Below are 13,574 nucleotides of genomic sequence, written 5' to 3' on the forward strand. Positions count from 1 at the left end.
TAGTCCGTTAAAGTGTACGCGTCAAAAACAGGTCGTAAAAATGAGTGGCTGGGTAAGGGGGTAAACTTGCAGCTGGATAGATACGGCATTGAAGTTTCATTTTGGACCATATGGAACTGGTGAAGGCGCCAACGTTTCAGTCGTGAAACATTAAAGCGCCCTTTTAAGATAGCTGCTGGGTCTGCTGCTGCACAGACTGATAGAGCCAGCGGAGACAATTTCCATTAATGAACACACCAGCAGTTCTACAGTCCCCCTTGGTTTAAATGACCGAATAATTTACCACCTCCTCCTCCCCCCGTACAACCCCATCCCCTCTTTAAAATATCGCGAGAATTAGTTGCCCTGGCTGCAGCGCCGCGAGATACTGGTGGAGGTAGAATGAGTGCGGGTCCCTTTAGATAGGTAGGCTGAGCTGCCTCGGGACGTAAAGAAGGGGTAAGTACGCAGTCTCTAAACTTCATTAACAGGAGTCGAACTCGTGTTTTACGGAGGCGCGGGGATCCCGAGTTCTAACATTAAAGAACACTGAAAAAGTCAAACTTGTCAGATTCAAATGATTCAGCGTCAATGTTTACACGTAAGTGCGTGCACACCTTGGGGTGACTGTGTGGATGTCACGCTCCGCCGTTTCGCGGTGGATGCTGCGCAACCTGGCGTTGGTCCATCTTGCGGCTTGCACGCACCGGTATGTCAGCACACGGACTGGGGCATCGGACGACCCTCGCTGCGTTTCTAACTCCGTCTGCCGGAAAAGCAGGCTGTCGCTCGCATCACAGTTTACAGTCGCGTTTATTAACTGAATCGCAGCTAGTACTAGTGTTTTGACTTTGCAGTCAGCTTGAAACGTTTGCTTGCATTTCCGACAGTGGATTAGTTTAATGGGACACGTTAGTTTTGACAAGCACCGTTAATGGAAGACAAATGCAAATTTACTTTACCGGATTATTGCAGCGTTGCATTTTTTTCCTTGTGATCGAGCCCATAAAATGCCAAGGACCTACCTCGTTAATGCTGTGGTGAAAACAGATGAGAGAGTGAGAGATCTGGGCTGGGTTTCCTCGAAACCTTCTTAACGCTACGTCTTTCTTAAGTTCTACCTTAAGTTGTCTCTTAACGCTTCCACGTGTTTCCCTAAACGTTCTTAGTTAAGTATATCTTCCGTAAGATATTCTTTCGTAAGGTTGGCCTGAGCCCCTCTTAGCTGTCTCTTATCGCTGTTGTCGGCTCATACTGTTCATTTAAAATGAGGCTGACGTCGTTAAGGATAGTTTCATAACCAAAAATCACTTAACTAAAAATAATAACTGGTCTATATGATGTCTGATACATGACTACAATCTTCGTTAGGTTTCGTCCTAGCCTCTGTAGTAATGAAAAAGAAAGATCACGGTGTTGATTATGTATTCATTTATCAATTGGGAAGGTAGGGGGGTGGGTTCCGCCAATATTGGGGTGGAGGCGTTCCCCCAATTTCCGACGCCCCTGGAATGCACACACCTCTCTAAATGTGCCAGAGTCAAAGTATATCAAAACTTTGATTCATGAGGTTGATAAGAGTCGACACCGCAGGTTCATTTACTTTAAGTCTAATATATTTTCCTCCAAAAAGCACGCTGGAATATTCCTTAGTAGTAAATGCGGAAGCACACATGACATTCTCTTATGTTTAGACAGTACTGCAACTTTTTTTTCGGCTATTGTACCATTGCTCAGTCCAATATCAATGACATACACACATATTGGTGCACCCAGGTATTTTATAGGAAAAATTAAATGGTGATACTATAATCTGGGGAGACAGGTTCCTGCACCCAATTGGCGAAAATCATATTTATGATTAGATGATTGAACTTGTTAATTTTGTATTTTATTTTTAGGTTCTCCCCAGTTCTGATAAATGCAATATTCTGATGGATTCCTGCAGTGTTTTACTTATAAAGAACACCACTTTCTCTCATGCAGCAGTCAAGCAATGGCTGCATGGAGGGAATAATCAAGCCCTCTTAAGAAATGGTGCTAAAGACACTGCGAAGCATATCCTATCTTGCCGTGAAACTGCTTTTAAAACACATGATCCATGCAGTCATGTCATTCAATGTCAGGTTTATCGTAGGCAGGGGTGTACCTAGAAATTCTGGGCCCCCTGACAAAATTTTACCTAGTAGTCTCTGTCCAATTTTTCATATAATTTTACATATTCAAGGGCCCCTGTCAAGCGCTTCGGCTCCTGAATCTGTCAGGGTATCCATGATCCTCCGATGCCCCTGTTCGTAGAGTATTGGACATGGAAAATGATTAATGGTCTAGGATTTCGATAAGACCTCTTTTGCAAATTGTTGAAATCAACTGTGTAAGACAGTTTAATATTGAGGGGGCAACTTAATTTTAATACAAAGGTCTGTATATTGGGGTGTAAATTAACGTAAATGAAATATTGGGAGGGGGGCACATACTTTTGTATGTTAACAGTTAACTGAGGCTGGGGTACTTTGTACCTCCTAACAGAGGAGGATTTTTGGTACTTTCTTGAGCATGAGGGGATTTCAGTGGGGCTGTGAGGCTGGCAATGTGGTGATATTCCCCTAGATTTTATTATTCTGTCCTGGCAGCTATGCAGTGTGGTTATAAAGCTATAATAAGCTCCTACTTGTCAAACTGTCTCACTGCTATGAAACCAGTGACAGAATTTTATTGGCTTTTGTTTTATTTTTTCAAGTAAACTCTCATAGCTGCAGTATAAATGCCCATGATTGATGGTTGAGTCTCTTAAGTTCCCTGTAGAGAAAGTGCATCCAAATGCTCCGCCTTTGTCTAAAGTACAGGAAGCCTCAGCTGTGGTTCATAAAGAGGGACACCAGTTTGCCAGCTCTCTCTAATGCTAAACTTACACATCTCCTGAGTGAGGTCAGGATGATGCATCAGACCCCCTCCCCACCCCCAGGTTGTGCTTTTGTGAGCTGTTACTAGGTAAAGGAGGCATGGGTGGTTGTTTCTGGTTTAAGGGATGTTTACAAAAATAGAGGTTGTTAAGCAGCCCTCCTCATCTCCTCCAAAAATGCACCTGCCTCCTTTCATGCCAGCCAGCTAGTGTGGTTGAGCTGTTGTGAAAAGTGCACAGAAGCCTGGTGTGCATGCCAAATCAGGGCCACGATTGTCATGGAAAAACCAGCGGTGAATAAATTAACATATTGACGGTCATCTCCAGTGGCATTTTGGCTGCCTGTTCCCATGCTTGTTCCCGGGCAGTCAGTGGGGTCTGGGCTTTAGGGGTGGCAGGAATGGGCCCAAACAGGGGGATGTGGTCTGGGCTTTGGGGGTGGCATTCTCTAGCATTGCAGGTGGACAGTGTGGATTGTAGCTGAATGAACGGAAAAGCTGCGACAGTTTAACTTGATTATAAGTTAATACCCAGGATAATGGTTAATACCAGTGCTGTTAGGAGTATGTCTGTGTCTGTGTTTGACCAGTCCTAGTCCTCATCCCTCAGAGGGCCTCAGCACATCGGCTGGGTTCTCTGCAGGTAAACTGCTACGCAGCTGTGAGGCACCCAAAACCTTTAACTCATATTGTGATAGCAGTATTGTCAAGGAGTAGCCAACTCTGTGTTTGTGTTTACCACTGTGAGGGTTTCGTACATTGCTTCTGTTAACTGTTACTTATTAAAGTTCTTCCAGTAGGTGGTGTGATGCAGATCTATTTACAGTTGAAGATGTTGCAAAAGTCAGTGAGAAAAACCTTGCAGTTTTCGAGCAGTGCGTGTCACTGAACTGATTCTGAGTTGCTGTCAGACGGTCAGGTCCGTTGGCACCTCCAGTGTCTACATTTTAGTGGCCATATCCCTTCTATTACTGTGACTTGGACAAATGGCTCTGGCCCTGAAGCTAGACGGTGATAAACTTCAGAACCGATAAGAACTTCAGATGTGTCTCTTGCCTGTGCTTTAACCCCCTTGCCCTGGCTGAGGATGTCTGCCAAGGTCCCCAGAACACGTCACTGAGAAGCAGGCTGGTTACAGAGGCATCATTTGAGCTCTGGAATGTCCTGCTCACCGGGGTCTGAAATAGGCCCAAGACCAAGGTGATGATGAGGACTGGAACCCTCAGCATGGCTAGCTCTTTAGCATGGTGTCTGTTGGCCAGTCATCTTTGAGGGGAGATGATGATGATGTTGAAAATGTGCGAGAGAGTGAGCCCTGACCTCCCCGTTGTTGACCGCATCGAGTTTGAGTGACATGTGATCCAGTTTTTGAAAATGGGATAAAATGTACATTGTGAATTTAGAATTTAGTGATTAGTTGTCATTCTTGACACACCACAGCACACAACAACAAAATGTGTTCTCTGCATTTCACCCATATGTGACAATGTGACATAGCAGGGGGCAGCTAATTCAGCGCCTGGGGAGCAGTGCTTGGGGGCGGTACCTTGCTCAGGGTACCTCAGGGGTGCCTTGCTGGTTGGGGATTCGAACCTTTAATCTTTCAATTACCAGTGCGCTTCCCTAACCGTTAAACCACCACTGCCCACATGTGAAATATGAAAGGTGGGTAAAAGGATGGAAAGTAGTGCTGGGCGATAAAACGATCTTGATTTTTTATCGATAAAAAATGAGGACGATCACAATGATACACACAGACTATAAAACTCGATCAACCAAGTTTGCTCCGTTTTAGAGAATGCGCTGAGACAGACAACTCGATGGCCTATCGAGCAGAGGTTTACTGAACGCCAGCACATCAGCCAATCACGACGACGTTGTAATTTTGCCCATCCTCCCTTAAAGAAGCAATGGGTGCGTTCGACTTGGGCTTAGGTCTATCTGTAGCTGACGCGACGTGGAACGCGAGACCTGACTGCAATGGCAGCACTGCCAGAAGGGTGTAGATAAATCTATACAAATATCACTTGCATGCACATTATGGAATTTTGTATGTAAACAGTAAAATTTGTTGGAAAATAAGTATTTGTTTACTAAATACTGTTTATTTCAATGTATTCATTGTATTTGTCAGAATAGGGTTATTTTTATTATTATTTTGATTATTACATTATTACATGGAACAGCATTGTGAAACTATAATATTGATAATTATCGATATCGGTCAATACAGGAAAAAATATCGTGATCATTTTTTAGCTCTAATGGAAAGAGACTGATGAATGAAAACAGAGTGTGAGTCTAGACAGTTCTGCCTGGGACAATGTGGGGAAGTCACTGTGTTAGCTGAAGAACTTGTGAAAGAGGCCAAATCCATAGGATATCATGGCCCCAAGCCTGTGCGCATCCCCCCCTCTCAGCCCTCATGTACCCCCCCCCCCTCCCCTTAATCTGACTGGCTCCATCTCTGCAGCCCCCACACTGCAGGCTGATCTGAAGCAAGTGGCTGCTCCCATCAGTGAAAGGAGGGAGTCCTGCCAGCTGGTATGAAGTTAGTTACCACCAATGGGGGGGGGGGATGTGCAGCTTCCAATAGTGGTCATTTGTAACATCTTTGATGTTTATAAAGTTTACGATCCATTGGGTGAGCTAAATCAAAGGGCTCCATCGGGCTTCCCAAAAACAGCCATTTACTCATGATGCACAGCTGCCATTTTTTGTAATTCCTCAAACACTTGGAGGTCACTCCACCAGCACCCCCACCCCACTTGCTCTGCCCCAGTGCAATATTAAACAGAACACAAGGTATTGCACTAGGCATATAGCTATATACAGCTAATCTAAATTTTCCCAGTGCTGGCTTCTGCACCAGTCAAGGCCGAAAGGGCTGGAGATACCCATGCTTGTCCTCCAGGAGGGTGAGCGGAGCCTAGCACAAGTGTTAAAAAATTACCTCTGTGATCATCCTGTGGGGGGAAAAAAATGCCATTGACAGGTGGGTTCCAGAAAGCGCTTCTTGCTCAGCCCTGTTAAACTGACAATACATGTGATACAGCCTGAAAGTGTAAGCAGTCCTCTTTGTTTGCAGAGAATTGCCCTTCTGCTTCACCGATCAGAATATTTTATGCGGTCATTTTAATATTAATACTGCTGCTGTTACTTAGTTCTTTAGTTTTCTAATACAAAATTGTACTTACAGTACAGGATGTTGCAGAGTTCACATTTTGCCTATTTACATAACTTAATAGGTCTCCAAAGAAACTGAATTTCACTGTCCCTTTTATAATGACATGCCAGCTCAGCTGTACAGGTACAGTGTCTACTACAAAACCGTACAGCTCCTGACTACGGGCGCTCATATATCAGTCTTTTTAAGAAATACTTTTCCGTTTGTCCTGTAACATTCATGACGTACAATATAGTTGAATTTTTCATCTCTTTTAAAATATATCAGACTATTACTATTATGACTGGAATGAGTACATTGTACAGGGCAGTGGTGGCCTAATGGTTAGGGATGCGCACTTGTAATTGAAAGATTGCCGGTTCGAATCCCTAACCAGTAAGGTACCACTGAGGTACTGCCCCTCAAGCACTGCTCCCCAGGCTCTGAATTAGCTGCCCCCTGCGATGTCCACATGTCATGATGTCACATATGGGTTAAATGCAGTGTGTCATCACTGATCACCAAATTCTAATTCCAAATGTTTCTTGGATGTTGTGCTGTTTCAGCTTTATGTATCCAAAACAGAAAAGCATGTTCTTTGTTTGGTTATGCTTGCTGAAAACAATCATTTGACATTTTGCTGCTGGAACTGCGATATAATGTTTGAACGTAGAATTAGAAATTTGAATGTAGGATGGAATGTAGAGTTTAAAAAACACAGGTTCTGGATATGACATCTCTGAAACTCCAGTTCCTAGAGAATCAAATCATTCTGACAGCTAAAGATGTTTTCATGATGTTCTTCTGAAAATATCAGTGTGGGTGATTGTGAAGCTGCTCACTTACAGGGTGGGAATTTGGACATGCTCAGGGAAAGCGGAGAAAGGGCTGGCTTCTATAATGAACCCAAACAGACATGTTGGTCTCTGAGCATGCTGTGGAGGTGTGTGTCATGGGGCAGTCCTCATGGAGGGTTTTGATTCTTGGGGGGGGGAATTTGATGGTGCCTTCTCCATACCCAAATCCATTTCCATCAAAGTTCACCCCACCTTGGTTAACATGGCAGCTTGGTCTGGTTATTTTAGGTAACGGTCACCCCTATAGCGTGAGTCCCCTGGGTCAGGTAGAGCATTTCCATCCAAAATTTGGTTCTCCCACTGGAAGTGAGCAACAAAATATGCTAGTCATACGGCTATGAAATGCAAGAGGAGAACATGTCCAGCTGGTTGGGATCTGGAAACTATGGATATGAGAAGCATTTGTGACAAGTTTTCAGACTCATTAGGAAGAGGATTTTTGAAACTTAAATACCTTAAATTTTTTTAAAAAACAGCCCACAAGCTCCACCGCAGGCATCCCACAGGTCCCCGCAGGCCCAGTATACTGCCTTGGCCTCCTCTGCACTGTGTTCACCCCACCCCACTGGGGGCGCTGTGGGGCGGCCTCAGGGATGCTGGTAAGACAGCGTGTCGAGTTGGAGCCACAAACAGATGGTGCCTGATTAATGGGAGAGTGTCACACGGTTTCATTGGGGAGCAGCAGGAGCTGATGCTGATAAGTGCCGCGCTGAGTGTCTGCCCAAGTACATGTTTACAAATCACCATCTTGACCCTTGCTGCCACCACCACCCTCCCACTTCCACCACCCTCCCACTTCCTGGTGACGAGATAGCTTAGGCAATATGTCTGCTTCTTTTTAGAGGATGATGAAAATTCACACTATGAAAGGGTTTCATTCTTATTTGCAAAGTGAACTGAGAGAAGCATTGGTATTGCGTATTACAATAGCGTAAAAATGGGGGGGGGGGGGGGGGTGTTTAAGCCTGAGTCCTGGACAAGGAATGTGGATTCAACAACAGGAAGCCTGGAAACTGGAGCGACCACATTATCCTCATGCTTAAACCGGTCCTGATGACCAAAGGGAGTCTTGGACAACCTGTACTGACAATAAGGTTCCTTTCTCACTTGTCACAGAGGAGATGCCTCAGCTTGTCTCGATGTGACTTGCGCTCCGTTGCTATACCCTGTGCAGCGTCACACCCGTCCTGATCTCCCGCCTCCAGACACACAGCGACTCATTAGGGTTTAATTGGGCAACTGTCAAAAACAGGTGTGTCCAGGAGCACTCATCCAGGCCAGAACAAAAAAGCTTTTGTAGCTTTGTGATCCAAGCAACCGACAAAAGTACAAACAAAAGGGTTTTAATCTTAGAGCAAAACAAATGTCTCTTGGCCTCTGAATGAATCAGCACCTATTGCAGAAATCAACCACTTTGCCCTAGGCTCTCGTCTTTCGGTAACTTTCATCCCCACTGTTTCTAGAAATGTTGGGGGAAAACAGAATTTAACGAAGTCAAAAGCACATCTTGGTTGGGGCGGAAAGACAACATTCTGAGGGTTCTACCAGTTTGTCTTCCGTTGGGGTTTCTGTGTTCTGCGTTGGCAGTTTAACAGAACCATTAATTAACTTTGCTGTCATTGCATGTTTTGGGTCCCCGTTTTCTGTCCTCCTCTTTCTACCATTGCTGCTCAGTTCCTGCTCATCCAAGGAATACAACGGCAGACAGATTATCATGATTATCACTACTAGATATGCTATATACTGTAGGACATGTTTTGCTCAAACTACACTGACCAAGACATGATAAACATCACCTTTTGAGAGCTAAAGGTTTGCGTCACAAATGTTTGCGAAGTGTTAGTCATGTGATCACTTGATCATGTGACAGTCATTTGCTTTGCATATACTCCCTGCAGCATTCCACGATCCAGTTTGTGAGGTGGATGTCAAATGGTGGAAATATGCCAAGGTCTTTTGTTGAGGTACATTTTGTTATACTGACCTTTCCTCCAGTTACCACAGAGTGACAATTAGAACAAGCGGGCTGTGTGAAAATATGAAATAACACATCAGATGTGGATAAGCATTGACCAACACACAGTACATTTTGTTCTGCATTTGAGTATGTTATCTACAGTTTGGTATGTTTCCCATTGAGTTGATTTTGCTTTTTAATCTGTGTATTTTTATTTTCCCCCAAAGTGCTTACGTATGAACTATGTTTCATCAAGGCCATCTTCTCTGAATTAATCATCTGCAAAGTGCAAATGGTTCCTCTCACAAGTTCTGCCAGTGACTGCACTTTGGAGAATATTATCAATGTAGCAATTAACTTCCAGGCCATATATGATATGACAAGCTGTAGATTTGTGTGCCCTGAAGGAGATGTAGTTATGGCTATAAAATCAATACTACAACCTTTAAAAAAAATTCTGGTGTATTAAAACATATCTTTCTATGGACACATATTGACAACATGCTGTTGAATGACCCTGTTTTGCATTGGGTAATCTGTGGGACGTGACTAAGAGACTAAAGGTGGTTGTGCCTGTCTCTTTAAAAGTATAGAAGGACACTGTGGGGCGGTGTGGCTTCCCCAGGAAACAGGTGTGTGCTGAAAGCGATGATGTCATTGCTTTAAACTCACCTGGCAAAAGCGACAGCTCACACTACAGCTGGTGGATCTGATGATTCTCAGGTCATCACGGAGTCTTCTGCCAATCGAAAGCCGACTCCTTTGACATGGGGATTTTGCTTTGCTTGACATCTATTTTCAAAACCTGTGACTTTAATTTTGTACTTTCTGCTGCTGTCTGGTCCTGGAGCTGAAGGAACATCAGGTGAAGTGTTTTACGAATGTGCTCTCTGGAGGATATAAAAATATTTATACTTTTAACACGTACAGGAGCATTGCAAGCGATATGTAATAATAATAATAATAATAATAATAATATTGTATAAGTTATATGGAAGATGTGTGGATGGATTATTTGCCATCCTTTATAAGGAGGAAATGACTTGCTTTTATTGCTTTTAACTGTAATAACACTAATATTTCTAGTAATTTTGAATTACATTACCTACCGTACTGCTGTTAGTACCTTCTTGGGGTAATCTGAGCATGTGAGCTGTATTTTAAACTGGCTGGTAAGTTCAGTGAGTGTGACATAAGTGGGTTTGGCTAAGTCAGAAAGCATAAAAGGATCTCAAGATATTTTGGATGATGTTGACATAGAGGGGTGATCAAAGCTCATCTGTCTGCCTGCCATTGTGGCAGAACCGGGCTCCCGCTAGTGATCCCAGACCCGTGGTTTCTGTGTTTAGCCAAGATCACGTGCTGGGATCAGTTGTGTGTTGTCTGGGAGTGGGCGGGACTCACAAACAGGGCACAGTCATGTGAAACCAAGCTGTTTGCTGAGGCAGCAATGTGCAATGTGTGTCTGAAGGACTTGGTGGAGTTGCACAAACCTGCAGGTAGGATCCCACGTCTCTGGGGAAGGCCCCCTTGAGGCCAACCTCCTCTCTCTGAGCGAGGCCTCCCCTCCTCTATACCAGGGGCACTGATAATGTGCATTAATCCTTTGCCAGTTCCCAGGCCTAACATGTAGCCCACACATGTTTGAACTGCTTCTGCTCCAGTTTTGAGGGGTATCTTTGGGTCTTCTTCCCAATCAAAACATTCACTATGCAGGCACTATGCCAAGGGATTTTTCTACTATGTTTGATGTGTCTTATTTCATTAATGTTGGCATACGCCCTTCACCACCCCCCCCCCCCTTCCCTTCTGGAACAATCCTCAGAAGCTGTTACCTATTTCATCATAATTGTTTCCCTAAAGACCCTGCAGGGAGAATGATGAGTGATCAATATTTTGGACACATCTAGCTCAGCTGATACAGACCTTAAGTGATCCACACACATAAATCATGCGTTGCTGTCCCGGGATCTGGCCCCGATCCAGCTCGCTGAAAGGCAAACTGGGCCAGACCGTGAGGGATAACGGACATTTCAGGAACGCTGCAGCTGCTGGCGTTTTGCTGCACGTCTTAGGGACACAGCTCAAGTGTTTTTATTTTTCATGCAGCACAAGGATCCTGCTAAAGTTTCAGTATCATTCTTATTGGTGATTTAAACTGTGTGTATGTTCTTAAGAAAAAAAACTTGGTGTTTTCTTTTTTTTAAACCGTGAACCTCAATGGTTAGAAATTACTAGGGCTTCAGAAGCATCTATTCAACTAAATTTAAAAATGATGCATCTTCAGCTGGTAGCTAACTAACAGACATTTGAATTTCACTACCACATTTATATCAGTAAGATAAAATGTTTGTGCTGTGGATTCCTCTGCCTTTTGGGACAGAAGGGCAGATGCTCAGCTGGAGCTGAGAGCAACATCATTGTTATTGAGAAGGCCTTTGTATTCAAACATTAGCCCTTGTCTTTTCAATGAATGGATTATTGTAGTAGAGAAGTGTTTTCACTACCCGTTTTGACCCACTGATTAAAATAATAATTTTAGAAAAAAACTAGTTAACAGTATTTAAAGTACAAGTCACTTTTTCCATGTGTTTTCTGCCCTCTGCTTCCCGTATTCAAACCTTAGGCATTTCGCAGTTATTTTGCACCTGATTGATGACTTGTACTGATTGTTTATTTTATGGCAGCAGACAGACTGGGAGCTACAGAGCTATTGGTGGGGGTGGGGGGTCATCCTGTGTGAACTTCCCAGGACGTGTCATTGCAGTGATAGCATAAATGTGTAAAGGGGGAAAAAAATCCCTGCAATCTGCTTGATGCGGTCGGTGATTATTGCACCCTCCTCCATTCCCCACACCCCTTCACTACCACCTTCCTCTTGGTTTGGTTTCAGTGGTTGTGAATAATATTAATTATTTCTTGAAAACTTCCACTCGAGACAAGCAGCTGTTTTTTTTATTGTGCTCCTTGTGGGGGATCATGAGAGATGACTCTGCTTTGGGGAGCCAGGCCTGACACTGGCATACAGATCATTTTACTGCTTGTTTGCTTAGCACTTCCCACCTTTCAATGTTCCACAAAGTACCTCTTGATAAGCTTGGTGTTGCTTTTTGTAGAGCATGTTTTTCTAAGTTCTTTTTTCTGCTTGTTACAGATTGTCCCTTCCCCACAATATTAGGTTCCATATTTTTTTTAGCTGCCAGTATAAAGTATAAATGTTTTTTGCCTGCTGGGACATAGGTACCACTTCCTTCTCAATGAATCGCTCTGGTGACACGCTTGCTTCTTGTGATAGTTATTCCTCAGTAACACCAGTGCCTTGAGAATGGCACCTTTGTAACCAGGTCCCATACTCATAGTAGTATCTCTCATCCTCCTGCCTCTCCATTGGTTTCCATGGTAGTGAATAAAAGCTGCTGATCATGTGGAAAACAGCAGCCTGCCCCTGCACTTCACCTGAACGTGCTCAATTTGGTTATGTGTTAGTGATGTGCCTTCAGAGTTGCAGATTATTAAAGCTTGGCTAGTGAGGAACAATCACTGGGCCAGGCCAGGGGGGGGGGGGGGTGTAATCACTACTCAGAGCACAAAACAGCCCATTAGTCTTTTTGCCACTGCCAGCCTTTCTTCTCGGGCTTCCCCCATCGCTGTCCTGAATGATGAGAATGTGTTTCTTCAGTTTCTCATGCTCCTCTCAGTGCAGCATAAGAGCAGAGGCCCCCTGGATAACAGCAGTGTGTTGGTTCACAGCCCCATCTAGGATATTTAATTTTACTAAAGACACCTAGGATTCAGGGCTCATTTATGAGTAGACCTCTCTGCTTGCAAAGCCCCACACTGAAGTGCAGTACGACACTGTGATGTTTAAAAGCTGGAGGGACAAGCAGCCCAGAGCACTTTCCATCTTGGCCTCCCCTGTGCAGGATGCTTTCAGAGATGGTCCGTCACAATTTAGCTGGCTTTTTAATATTTGCTCTCCACAAGTCTAATTTATAGACCATGAAACACCCATGTTAATTGAACTGACTGTCATGTTGATATTTGGTGAGTCATTATAAGTACATAGTGTAGTCCTTATTTACATAGGATAATGATTGTATTAGTCATGTCTGTGTGGTTGAGTCACACACCTAATGTTGCGCCAAGTACAGGGTGTGTGCAAGGTCTCATTAGCCTTATGCATCACCTGTCATATTTTGTTTTTTTCTACCTTTAATTAATTAATTTTCCTGGGAATTAATTGTAGGACAGTGGTCCCTGTGATGGTTACCTATTGCAAGATACAGGGGGTAGCAACCTTCTGTTTTGTTTCCAGCTTGACTTAGAGGAGTGGACGAGTACCTCAGGATTGCCAGCTTTGGTCAGCTGGCTGGCATGAGATTTTCAATTCGAGACGTCTGCACACGCACCTACATGTATGTAACAGTTTTATTACCTTGTAAATAGTCTGTAGTGTTTCCAAACTATCCCAACGCTTCGACGCTTTTAGTGTAGCTAATTTTATGTTTATAATGTAATAATACAGATTTGCCGTAAGACTTTTTGCGTGAGAGTCAGAAAACGTGAGTGTCACGCCAGATGCGTTAGAGTTGGCAACCCTGATACCTACAGCACGAGTTGCGCAGCGTGGAGGGGTTGAAGAGTGCCTGAGTTTACGCAAATTGCGTAATCGCTGCGTAAACATTTCGGACAACACGCAGTGCGCGTGATTAAT

The 13,574-nt window shown here is 43.9% G+C and overlaps 1 protein-coding gene across 7 annotated transcripts in view; it reads left to right on the forward strand.

Moving 5' to 3' along the window:
* Nucleotides 1-355: 355 nt before the first annotated feature.
* LOC111839381 (ubiquitin carboxyl-terminal hydrolase 54-like) overlaps nucleotides 356-13,574 on the forward strand; it is a 77,876-nt gene continuing 64,657 nt past the window's right edge. For 3 of the 7 annotated variants that reach the window (XM_023803254.2, XM_072709776.1, XM_023803271.2), the window contains exons 1-2: nucleotides 9,534-9,725; nucleotides 13,176-13,275. The gene's annotated coding sequence lies outside the window, so the exon portion shown is untranslated. Of the gene's footprint in view, nucleotides 439-9,533; nucleotides 9,726-13,175; nucleotides 13,276-13,574 lie in introns of those variants that run through there. The other 4 variants (XM_072709775.1, XM_023803279.2, XM_023803263.2 and 1 more) reach the window with 3 other exon arrangements.

This window comes from Paramormyrops kingsleyae, chromosome 3, assembly GCF_048594095.1.
Source record: "Paramormyrops kingsleyae isolate MSU_618 chromosome 3, PKINGS_0.4, whole genome shotgun sequence".
Taxonomy (NCBI): domain Eukaryota; kingdom Metazoa; phylum Chordata; class Actinopteri; order Osteoglossiformes; family Mormyridae; genus Paramormyrops; species Paramormyrops kingsleyae.